This window comes from Taudactylus pleione, unplaced genomic scaffold (genome assembly GCF_031769625.1).
Source record: "Taudactylus pleione unplaced genomic scaffold, aTauple2 ptg000278l, whole genome shotgun sequence".
NCBI lineage: Eukaryota > Metazoa > Chordata > Amphibia > Anura > Myobatrachidae > Taudactylus > Taudactylus pleione.
This window is the reverse complement of record NW_028284680.1, coordinates 2,031,950-2,045,146: the sequence shown is the minus strand read 5'-3', so window position 1 is coordinate 2,045,146 and position 13,197 is coordinate 2,031,950. Positions and strand designations below refer to the sequence as shown.

General features: G+C 50.0%; 1 protein-coding gene across 2 annotated transcripts in view; it reads left to right on the top strand.

The window, feature by feature from the left end:
* Positions 1-13,197, top strand: part of GLB1L2 (galactosidase beta 1 like 2) — a 155,731-nt gene that overhangs the window by 93,664 nt on the left and 48,870 nt on the right. The gene's annotated exons all lie outside the window — the stretch shown is intronic.

The window sequence follows — 13,197 nt, the reverse complement described above, 5'->3', positions numbered from 1 at the left end:
TAGGAGGGAATACGTGCGGAGAGATCGTACTTCTAATATAGGAGAAGTGTAGCCATTACCCTGTATAGAAAGCGTTCTCAGGTTCTCTGAATGAGTAATCGCCCTCCTGGGGGCAGCACAGGATTATTTTACTAAATGTGATTAGGAAACATTAGCTCAGAAAGCGTCTGACAGTATAAGTGGGACAATTTATGGCATAACACGACATACGCCAGCTGATTGTAATGTAATATCCTGTGTGGGGGCATTACTGCCGTATACTTATATCCTGTGTGGGGACATTACTGCCGTATACTTATATCCTGTGTGTGTGTGGGGGGGCATTACTGCCGTACACTTATATCCTGTGTGGGGGCATTACTGCCGTATACTTATATCCTGTGTGGGGGCATTACTGCCATACACTAATATCCTGTGTGGGGGCATTACTGCCATACATTAATATCCTGTGTGGGGGGCATTACTGCCGTACACTAATATCCTTTGTGGGGGCATTACTGCCGTACACTAATATCCTGTGCGCGAGGCATTACTGCCGTACACTAATATCATTTGTGGGGGGCATAACTGTTGTACACTAATATCCTGTGTGTGTGTATGGGGGGGGGGGGGGGCATTACTGGCGAACGCTAATATCCTGTGGGGGGGGGCATTACTGTCGTACACTAATATCATGTGTGGCTGGCATTACTGTTATACACTAATATCCTGTGTGGGGGCGTTACTGCCGTACACTAATATCCTGTGTGTGTGTGGGGGGGCATTACTGCCATACACTAATATCCTGTGTCGGGGGCATTACTGCCGTACACTAATATCCTGTGTGGGGGCATTACTGCCTTACACTAATATCCTGTGTGTGTGTATGGGAGGGGCATTACTGGCGTACGCTAATATCCTGTGTGTGTGTATGGGAGGGGCATTACTGGCGTACGCTAATATCCTGTGTGGGGGGCATTACTGTTGTACACTAATATCAAGTGTGTGTGTATGGGGGGTGCATTACTGCCGTACACTAATATCCTGTGTGTGTGTATGGGGGGAGGCATTACTGCCGTACACTAATATCATGTGTGGGGGCATTACTGCCGTACGCTAATATCCTGTGTGTGTGTATGGGGGGGGGGGGGCATTACTGGCGTACGCTAATATCCTGTGTGGGGGACATTACTGTTGTACACTAATATCCTGTGTGTGTGTATGGGGGGGGGGGGCGGGGGCATTACTGCCGTACAGTAATATCCTGTGTGTGTGTATGGGGGGGGCATTACTGCCGTACACTAATATCCTGTGTGGGGGGCATTACTGTTGTACACTAATATATTCTGTGGAGGCATTACTGTTGTACACTAACATCCTGTGAGTGTGTATGGGGGGGGCATTACTGTTGTACACTAATATCCTGTGTGGGGGGGGCATTGATGCCGTACACGAATATCATGTGTGGGGGGCATTACTGTTGTACACTAATATCCTGTGTGTGTGTATGGGGGGGCATTACTGGCGTACGTTAATATCCTGTGTGGGGGGCATTACTGTTGTACACTAATATCCTGTGTGGGGGCATTACTGCTGTAAACTAATATCCTGTGTTGGGGCATTTCTGCCGTACACTAATATCCTGTGTGTGTGTGTGTATGGGGGGGCATTGCTGGCGTACGCTAATATCCTGTGTGGGGGGCATTACTGCCGTACACTAATATCCTGTGTGGGGGCATTACTGCCTTACACTAATATCCTGTGTGTGTGTGTGGGGGGCATTACTGCCGTACGCTAATATCCTGTGTGTGTGTGGGGGGCATTACTGCCGTACGCTAATATCCTGTGTGTGTGTATGGGAGGGGCATTACTGGCGTACGCTAATATCCTGTGTTGGGGGGCATTACTGTTGTACACTAATATCCAGTGTGTGTGTATGGGGAGTGCATTACTGCCGTACACTAATATCCTGTGTGTGTGTGTGTATGGGGGGGGCATTACTGCCGTACACTAATATCATGTGTGGGGGCATTACTGCCGTACGCTAATATCCTGTGTGTTTGTATGGGGGGGGGGCATTACTGGCGTACGCTAATATCCTGTGTGGGGGACATTACTGTTGTACACTAATATCCTGTGTGTGTGTATGGGGGGGGGCGGGGGCATTACTGCCGTACAGTAATATCCTGTGTGTGTGTATGGAGGGGGGGCATTACTGCCGTACACTAATATCCTGTGTGGGGGGCATTACTGCCGTACGCTCATATCCTGTGTGTGTGTGTGTGTGTGTGGGGGGGCATTACTGCCGTACACTAATATCCTGTGTGGGGGGCATTACTGCCGTACGCTAATATCCTGTGTGTGTGTATGGGAGGGGCATTACTGGCGTACGCTAATATCCTGTGTGGGGGGCATTACTGTTGTACACTAATATCAAGTGTGTGTGTATGGGGGGTGCATTACTGCCGTACACTAATATCCTGTGTGTGTGTATGGGGGGAGGCATTACTGCCGTACACTAATATCATGTGTGGGGGCATTACTGCCGTACGCTAATATCCTGTGTGTGTGTATGGGGGGGGGGGCATTACTGGCGTACGCTAATATCCTGTGTGGGGGACATTACTGTTGTACACTAATATCCTGTGTGTGTGTATGGGGGGGGGGGGGGGCGGGGGCATTACTGCCGTACAGTAATATCCTGTGTGTGTGTATGGGGGGGCATTACTGCCGTACACTAATATCCTGTGTGGGGGGCATTACTGTTGTACACTAATATATTCTGTGGAGGCATTACTGTTGTACACTAACATCCTGTGAGTGTGTATGGGGGGGGGCATTACTGTTGTACACTAATATCCTGTGTGGGGGGGGCATTGATGCCGTACACGAATATCATGTGTGGGGGGCATTACTGTTGTACACTAATATCCTGTGTGTGTGTATGGGGGGGCATTACTGGCGTACGTTAATATCCTGTGTGGGGGCATTACTGCTGTAAACTAATATCCTGTGTTGGGGCATTTCTGCCGTACACTAATATCCTGTGTGTGTGTGTGTGTGTGTATGGGGGGGCATTGCTGGCGTACGCTAATATCCTGTGTGGGGGGCATTACTGCCGTACACTAATATCCTGTGTGGGGGCATTACTGCCTTACACTAATATCCTGTGTGTGTGTGTGGGGGGCATTACTGCCGTACGCTAATATCCTGTGTGTGTGTGGGGGGCATTACTGCCGTACGCTAATATCCTGTGTGTGTGTATGGGAGGGGCATTACTGGCGTACGCTAATATCCTGTGTTGGGGGGCATTACTGTTGTACACTAATATCCAGTGTGTGTGTATGGGGAGTGCATTACTGCCGTACACTAATATCCTGTGTGTGTGTGTATGGGGGGGGCATTACTGCCGTACACTAATATCATGTGTGGGGGCATTACTGCCGTACGCTAATATCCTGTGTGTTTGTATGGGGGGGGGGGCATTACTGGCGTACGCTAATATCCTGTGTGGGGGACATTACTGTTGTACACTAATATCCTGTGTGTGTGTATGGGGGGGGGCGGGGGCATTACTGCCGTACAGTAATATCCTGTGTGTGTGTATGGGGGGGGGGGCATTACTGCCGTACACTAATATCCTGTGTGGGGGGCATTACTGCCGTACGCTCATATCCTGTGTGTGTGTGTGTGTGTGGGGGGGGGCATTACTGCCGTACACTAATATCCTGTGTGGGGGGCATTACTGCCGTACACTAATATCCTGTGTGGGGGCATTACTGCCTTACACTAATATCCTGTGTGTGTGTGTGGGGGGCATTACTGCCGTACGCTAATATCCTGTGTGTGTGTGGGGGCATTACTGCCGTAAGCTAATATCCTGTGTGTGTGTATGGGAGGGGCATTACTGGCGTACGCTAATATCCTGTGTTGGGGGGCATTACTGTTGCACACTAATATCCAGTGTGTGTGTATGGGGGGTGCATTACTGCCGTACACTAATATCCTGTGTGTGTGTGTATGGGGGGGGCATTACTGCCGTACACTAATATCATGTGTGGGGGCATTACTGCCGTACGCTAATATCCTGTGTGTGTGTATGGGGGGGGGGCATTACTGGCGTACGCTAATATCCTGTGTGGGGGACATTACTGTTGTACACTAATATCCTGTGTGTGTGTATGGGGGGGGGGCGGGGGCATTACTGCCGTACAGTAAAATCCTGTGTGTGTGTATGGGGGGGGCATTACTGCCGTACACTAATATCCTGTGTGGGGGGCATTACTGCCGTACGCTCATATCCTGTGTGTGTGTGTGTGTGTGGCATTACTGCCGTACACTAATATCCTGTGTGGGGGGCATTACTACCGAACACTAATATGTGTGGGGGGCATTACTGTCGTACACTTATATCCTGTGTGTGTGTATCGGGGGGGGGGGGGCATTACTATTGTACACTAGTATCCTGTGTGGGGGGGCCATTACTGTTGTACACTAATATCCTGTGTGTGTGTATGGGGGGGGGGGCATTGCTGGCATACGCTAATATCCTGTGTGGGGGGCACTACTGTTGTACACTAATATCCTGTGTGTATGTATGGGGGGGTCATTACTGCCGTACACTAATATCATGTGTGGGGGGCATTACTGCCGTACGCTAATACCCTGTGTGTGTGTATGGGGTGGGCATTACTGGCATACGCTAATATCCTGTGTGGGGGGCATTACTGTTGTACACTAATATCCTGTGTGGGGGGTTTTACTGTTGTACACTAATATCCTGTGTGTGTGTGTGTGTGTGTGTGTGTGTGTGTGTGTGTATGGGGGGGCATTACTGCCGTACACTAATATCATGTGTGGGGGGCATTTCTGTTGTACACTAATATCCTGTGTGGGGGCATTACTGCCGTACACTAATATCATGTGTGGGGGGCATTACTGTTGTACACTAATATCCTGTGTGGGGGGCATTACTGCCGTACACTAATATCATGTGTGGGGGGCATTACTGCCGTACGCTAATATCCTGTGTGGGGGCATTAATGTTGTACACTAATATCCTGTGTGGGGGGCATTACTGCCGTACACTAATATCATGTGTGGGGGGCATTACTGCCGTACGCTAATATCCTGTGTGTGTGTATGGGGTGGGCATTACTGGCATACGCTAATATCCTGTGTGGGGGGCATTACTGTTGTACACTAATATCCTGTGTGGGGGGTTTTACTGTTGTACACTAATATCCTGTGTGTGTGTGTGTGTGTGTGTGTGTGTGTGTATGGGGGGGGCATTACTGCCGTACACTAATATCATGTGTGGGGGGCATTACTGTTGTACACTAATATCCTGTGTGGGGGGCATTACTGCCGTACACTAATATCCTGTGTGGGGGGCATTACTGTCGTACACTTATATCCTGTGTGTGTGTATCGGGGGGGGCATTACTATTGTACACTAATATCCTGTGTGTGGGGGGCCATTACTGTTGTACACTAATATCCTGTGTGTGTGTATGGGGGGGGCATTGCTGGCATACGCTAATATCCTGTGTGGGGGGCACTACTGTTGTACACTAATATCCTGTGTGTATGTATGGGGGGGTCATTACTGCCGTACACTAATATCATGTGTGGGGGGCATTACTGCCGTACGCTAATACCCTGTGTGTGTGTATGGGGTGGGCATTACTGGCATACGCTAATATCCTGTGTGGAGGGAATTACTGTTGTACACTAATATCCTGTGTGGGGGGTTTTACTGTTGTACACTAATATCCTGTGTGTGTGTGGTGTGTGTGTGTGGGGGCATTACTGCCGTACACTAATATCCTGTGTGGGGGGCATTACTGCCGTACACTAATATCCTGTGTGCGGGGCATTACTGCCGTGCACTAATATCCTGTGTGGGGGGCATTACTGCCGTACACTAATATCCTGTGTGGGGGGCATTACTGCCGTACACTAATATCATGTGTGGGGGGCATTACTGCCGTACGCTAATATCCTGTGTGGGGGCATTAATGTTGTACTCTAATATCCTGTGTGGGGGGCATTACTGCCGTACACTAATATCATGTGTGGGGGGCATTACTGCCGTACGCTAATATCCTGTGTGTGTGTATGGGGTGGGCATTACTGGCATACGCTAATATCCTGTGTGGGGGGCATTACTGTTGTACACTAATATCCTGTGTGGGGGGTTTTACTGTTGTACACTAATATCCTGTGTGTGTGTGTGTGTATGGGGGGGCATTACTGCCGTACACTAATATCATGTGTGGGGGGCATTACTGTTGTACACTAATATCCTGTGTGGGGGGCATTACTGCCGTACACTGATATCCTGTGTGGGGGGCATTACTGCCGTACACTAATATCCTATGTGCGGGGCATTACTGCCGTGCACTAATATCCTGTGTGGGGGGCATTACTGCCGTACACTAATATCCTGTGTGGGGGGCATTACTGCCGTACACTAATATCCTGTGTGGGGGGCATTACTGCCGTACACTAATATCATTTGTGGGGGGCATTACTGCAGTACACTTATATCCTGTGTGTGTGTGGGGGGGGGCATTACTGCCGTACACTAATATCCTGTGTGCGGGGCATTACTGCCGTGCACTAATATCCTGTGTGCGGGGCATTACTGCCGTGCACTAATATCATGTGTGGGGGGCATTACTGCAGTACACTCATTTCCTGTGTGTGTGTATGGGGGGGGGCATTACTGTTGTACACTAATATCCTGTGTGTGTATGAGGGGGGCATTACTGGCGTACGCTAATATCCTGTGTGGGGGCATTAATGTTGTACACTAATATCCTGTGTGTGTGTGTATGGGGGGGGCATTACTGCTGTACACTAATATCCTGTGTGGTGGCATTTCTGCCGTACACTAATATCCTGTGTGTGTGTATGGGTGGGGGTGGGGCATTACTGTTGTACACTAATATCCTGTGTGTGTGTATGGGGGGGGGCATTACTGGCGTACGCTAATATCCTGTGGGGGGGGGCATTACTGCCGTTCACTAATATCCTGTGTGGGGGCATTACTGCCGTACACTAATATCCTGTGTGTGTGTATGGGGGGGGCATTACTGGCGTACGCTAATATCCTGTGTGGGGGGCATTACTGTTGTACACTAATATCCTGTGTGTGTATAGCGGGGGGGGGGGCATTACTGCCGTACACTAATATCCTGTGTGTGTGTGTGTATGGGGGGGGGGGTTTATTGCCGTAAACTAATATCATATGTGGGGGGTATTACTGCCGTACACTAATATCCTTTGTGTGTGTGGGGGGGGGAAGGGGGCATTACTGCCGTACGCTAATATCCTGTGTGTGTGTGTATGGGGGGGGCATTACTGGCGTACGCTAATATCGTGTGGGGGGCATTACTGTTGTACGCTAATATCCGGTGTGTGTGTATGGGGGGGGGGCATTACTGGCGTACACTAATATCCTGTGTGTGTGCCTGTGTGGAGGCATTACTGCCGTACACTAATATCCTGTGTGTGTGTATGGGGGGGGCATTACTGCCGTACACTAATATCATGTGTGGGGGTCATTACTGTTGTACACTAATATCCTGTGTGGAGGCATTACTGCCGTACACTAATATCCTGTGTGTGTGTGTGTGTGGGGGGGATTACTGCCGTACACTAATATCCTGTGTGTTTGTATGGGGGGCATTACTGGCGTACGCTAATATCCTGTGTGTGTGTATGGGGGGGATTACTACCGTACACTAATATCCTGTGTGTGTGTATGGGGGGGCATTACTGCCGTACGCTAATATCCTGTGTGTGTGTGGGGGGGATTACTGCCGTACACTAATATCCTGTGTGTGTGTATGGGGGAGGCATTACTGCCGTACACTAATATCCTGTGTGTGTGTATGGGGGGGATTACTGCCGTACACTAATATCCTGTGTGTGTGTGTGTATGGGGGGGCATTACTGCCGTACACTAATATCCTGTGTGTGTGTATGGGGGGGCATTACTGGCGTACGCTAATATCCTGTGTGTGTGTGTGTGTGTGTGTGTGTGTATGGGGGGGCATTACTGCCGTACGCTAATATCCTGTGTGTGTGTATGGGGGGGCATTACTGGCGTACGCTAATATCCTGTGTTTGTGTGTATGGGGGGGCATTACTGCCGTACACTAATATCCTGTGTGTGTGGGGGGCATTACTGCCGTACACTAATATCCTGTGTGTGTGTGGGGGGGATTACTGCCGTACACTAATATCCTGTGTGTGTGTATGGGGGGCATTACTGCCGTACACTAATATCCTGTGTGTGTGTATGGGGGGGGCATTACTGGCGTACACTAATATCCTGTGTTTGTGTGGAGGTGTACTGGCGTACACTAATATCCTGTGTGTGTGTATGGGGGGGCATTACTGGCGTACGCTAATATCCTGTGTGTGTGTGGGGGGCATTACTGCCATACACTAATATCCTGTGTGTGTTCATGGGGGGGCATTACTGCCATACACTAATATCCTGTGTGTGTTCATGGGGGGCATTACTGGCGTACGCTAATATCCTGTGTGTGTGTATGGGGGGGCATTACTGCCGTACACTAATATCCTGTGTGTGTGTGTGGGGGGCATTACTGGCGTACACTAATATCCTGTGTGTGTGTGTGTGTGGGGGGGGGGATTACTGCCGTACACTAATATCCTGTGTGTGTGTGTATGGGGGGGCATTACTGCCGTACACTAATATCCTGTGTGTTTGTATGGGGGGGCATTACTGCCGTACACTAATATCCTATGTGTGTGTGTATGGGGGGGCATTACTGGCGTACACTTATATCCTGTGTGTGTGTATGGGGGGGCACTACTGCCGTACACTAATATCCTGTGTGTGTGTATGGGAGGGGCATTACTGGCGTACGCTAATATCCTGTGTGTGTGTATGGGAGGGGCATTACTGGCGTACGCTAATATCCTGTGTGGGGGGCATTACTGTTGTACACTAATATCCTGTGTGTGTGTATGGGGGGAGGCATTACTGCCGTACACTAATATCATGTGTGGGGGCATTACTGCCGTACGCTAATATCCTGTGTGTGTGTATGGGGGGGGGCATTACTGGCGTACGCTAATATCCTGTGTGGGGGACATTACTGTTGTACACTAATATCCTGTGTGTGTGTATGGGGGGGGGGGGGCGGGGGCATTACTGCCGTACAGTAATATCCTGTGTGTGTGTATGGGGGGGCATTACTGCCGTACACTAATATCCTGTGTGGGGGGCATTACTGCCGTACAGTAATATCCTGTGTGTGTGTATGGGGGGGGGGCATTACTGCCGTACACTAATATCCTGTGTGGGGGGCATTACTGCCGTACGCTCATATCCTGTGTGTGTGTGTGTGTGTGTGTGGGGGGGGGGGGGGGGGGGGGCATTACTGCCGTACACTAATATCCTGTGTGGGGGGCATTACTGCCGTACACTAATATCCTGTGTGGGGGCATTACTGCCTTACACTAATATCCTGTGTGTGTGTGTGGGGGGCATTACTGCCGTACGCTAATATCCTGTGTGTGTGTGGGGGCATTACTGCCGTACGCTAATATCCTGTGTGTGTGTATGGGAGGGGCATTACTGGCGCACGCTAATATCCTGTGTTGGGGGGCATTACTGTTGCACACTAATATCCAGTGTGTGTGTATGGGGGGTGCATTACTGCCGTACACTAATATCATGTGTGGGGGCATTACTGCCGTACGCTAATACCCTGTGTGTGTGTATGGGGGGGGGCCTTACTGGCGTACGCTAATATCCTGTGTGGGGGACATTACTGTTGTACACTAATATCCTGTGTGTATGGGGGGGGGCGGGGGCATTACTGCCGTACAGTAAAATCCTGTGTGTGTGTATGGGGGGGGGCATTACTGCCGTACACTAATATCCTGTGTGGGGGGCATTACTGCCGTACGCTCATATCCTGTGTGTGTGTGTGTGTGTGTGTGTGGGGGGCATTACTGCCGTACACTAATATCCTGTGTGGGGGGCATTACTGCCGAACACTAATATGTGTGGGGGGCATTACTGTCGTACACTTATATCCTGTGTGTGTGTATCGGGGGGGGGGCATTACTATTGTACACTAATATACTGTGTGGGGGGGCCATTACTGTTGTACACTAATATCCTGTGTGTGTGTATGGGGGGGGGCATTGCTGGCATACGCTAATATCCTGTGTGGGGGGCACTACTGTTGTACACTAATATCCTGTGTGTATGTATGGGGGGGTCATTACTGCCGTACACTAATATCATGTGTGGGGGCCATTACTGCCGTACGCTAATACCCTGTGTGGGGGGTTTTACTGTTGTACACTAATATCCTGTGTGTGTGTGTGTGTGTGTATGGGGGGGCATTACTGCCGTACACTAATATCATGTGTGGGGGGCATTTCTGTTGTACACTAATATCCTGTGTGGGGGCATTACTGCCGTACACTAATATCCTGTGTGGGGGGCATTACTGCCGTACACTAATATCATGTGTGGGGGGCATTACTGCCGTACGCTAATATCCTGTGTGGGGGCATTAATGTTGTACACTAATATCCTGTGTGGGGGGCATTACTGCCGTACACTAATATCATGTGTGGGGGGCATTACTGCCGTACGCTAATATCCTGTGTGTGTGTATGGGGTGGGCATTACTGGCATACGCTAATATCCTGTGTGGGGGGCATTACTGTCGTACACTAATATCCTGTGTGGGGGGTTTTACTGTTGTACACTAATATCCTGTGTGTGTGTGTGTGTGTGTATGGGGGGGCATTACTGCCGTACACTAATATCATGTGTGGGGGGCATTACTGTTGTACACTAATATCCTGTGTGGGGGGCATTACTGCCGTACACTAATATCCTGTGTGGGGGGCATTACTGCCGTACACTAATATCCTATGTGCGGGGCATTACTGCCGTGCACTAATATCCTGTGTGGGGGGCATTACTGCCGTACACTAATATCCTGTGTGGGGGGCATTACTGCCATACACTAATATCATTTGTGGGGGGCATTACTGCAGTACACTTATATCCTGTGTGTGTGTGTGGGGGGGCATTACTGCCGTACACTAATATCCTGTGTGGGGGGCATTACTGCCGTACACTAATATCCTGTGTGCGGGGCATTACTGCCGTGCACTAATGTCCTGTGTGCGGGGCATTACTGCCGTGCACTAATATCGTGTTGGGGGCATTACTGCAGTACACTCATTTCCTGTGTGTGTGTATGGGGGGGGCATTACTGTTGTACACTAATATCCTGTGTGTGTATGAGGGGGGCATTACTGGCGTACGCTAATATCCTGTGTGGGGGCATTAATGTTGTACACTAATATCCTGTGTGTGTGTGTATGGGGGGGGGGCATTACTGCTGTACACTAATATCCTGTGTGGTGGCATTTCTGCCGTACACTAATATCCTGTGTGTGTGTATGGGTGGGGGTGGGGCATTACTGTTGTACACTAATATCCTGTGTGTGTGTATGGGGGGGGGGCATTACTGGCGTACGCTAATATCCTGTGGGGGGGGGCATTACTGCCGTTCACTAATATCCTGTGTGGGGGCATTACTGCCGTTCACTAATATCCTGTGTGTGTGTGGGGGGCATTACTGCCATGCGCTAATATCCTGTGTGTGTGTATGGGGGGGGCATTACTGGCGTACGCTAATATCCTGTGTGGGGGGCATTACTGTTGTACACTAATATCCTGTGTGTGTGTATAGCGGGGGGGGGGCATTAGTGCCGTACACTAATATCCTGTGTGTGTGTGTGTATGGGGGGGGGGGTTTATTTCCGTAAACTAATATCATATGTGGGGGGTATTACTGCCGTACACTAATATCCTTTGTGTGTGTGGGGGGGGAAGGGGGCATTACTGCCGTACGCTAATATCCTGTGTGTGTGTATGGGGGGGGGCATTACTGGCGTACGCTAATATCGTGTGGGGGGCATTACTGTTGTACGCTAATATCCTGTGTGTGTGTATGGGGGGGGGCATTACTGGCGTACACTAATATCCTGTGTGTGTGCCTGTGTGGAGGCATTACTGCCGTACACTAATATCCTGTGTATGGGGGGGGCATTACTGCCGTACACTAATATCATGTGTGGGGGTCATTACTGTTGTACACTAATATCCTGTGTGGAGGCATTACTGCCGTACACTAATATCCTGTGTGTGTGTGTGTGTGTGTGTGTGGGGGGGATTACTGCCGTACACTAATATCCTGTGTGTTTGTATGGGGGGGCATTACTGGCGTACGCTAATATCCTGTGTGTGTATGGGGGGGATTACTACCGTACACTAATATCCTGTGTGTGTGTATGGGGGGGCATTACTGCCGTACGCTAATATCCTGTGTGTGTGTGGGGGGGATTACTGCCGTACACTAATATCCTGTGTGTGTGTATGGGGGAGGCATTACTGCCGTACACTAATATCCTGTGTGTGTGTATGGGGGGGATTACTGCCGTACACTAATATCCTGTGTGTGTGTATGGGGGGGCATTACTGCCGTACACTAATATCCTGTGTGTGTGTATGGGGGGGCATTACTGGCGTACGCTAATATCCTGTGTGTGTGTGTGTGTGTATGGGGGGGCATTACTGCCGTACGCTAATATCCTGTGTGTGTGTATGGGGGGGCATTACTGGCGTACGCTAATATCCTGTGTTTGTGTGTATGGGGGGGCATTACTGCCGTACACTAATATCCTGTGTGTGTGGGGGGCATTACTGCCGTACACTAATATCCTGTGTGTGTGTGGGGGGGATTACTGCCGTACACTAATATCCTGTGTGTGTGTATGGGGGGGCATTACTGCCGTACACTAATATCCTGTGTGTGTGTATGGGGGGGGCATTACTGGCGTACACTAATATCCTGTGTTTTTGTGGAGGTGTACTGGCGTACACTAATATCCTGTGTGTGTGTATGGGGGGGCATTACTGGCGTACGCTAATATCCTGTGTGTGTGTGGGGGGCATTACTGCCATACACTAATATCCTGTGTGTGTTCATGGGGGGGCATTACTGGCGTACGCTAATATCCTGTGTGTGTGTATGGGGGGCATTACTGCCGTACACTAATATCCTGTGTGTGTGTGTGGGGGGCATTACTGGCGTACACTAATATCCTGTGTGTGTGTGTGGGGGGGGATTACTGCCG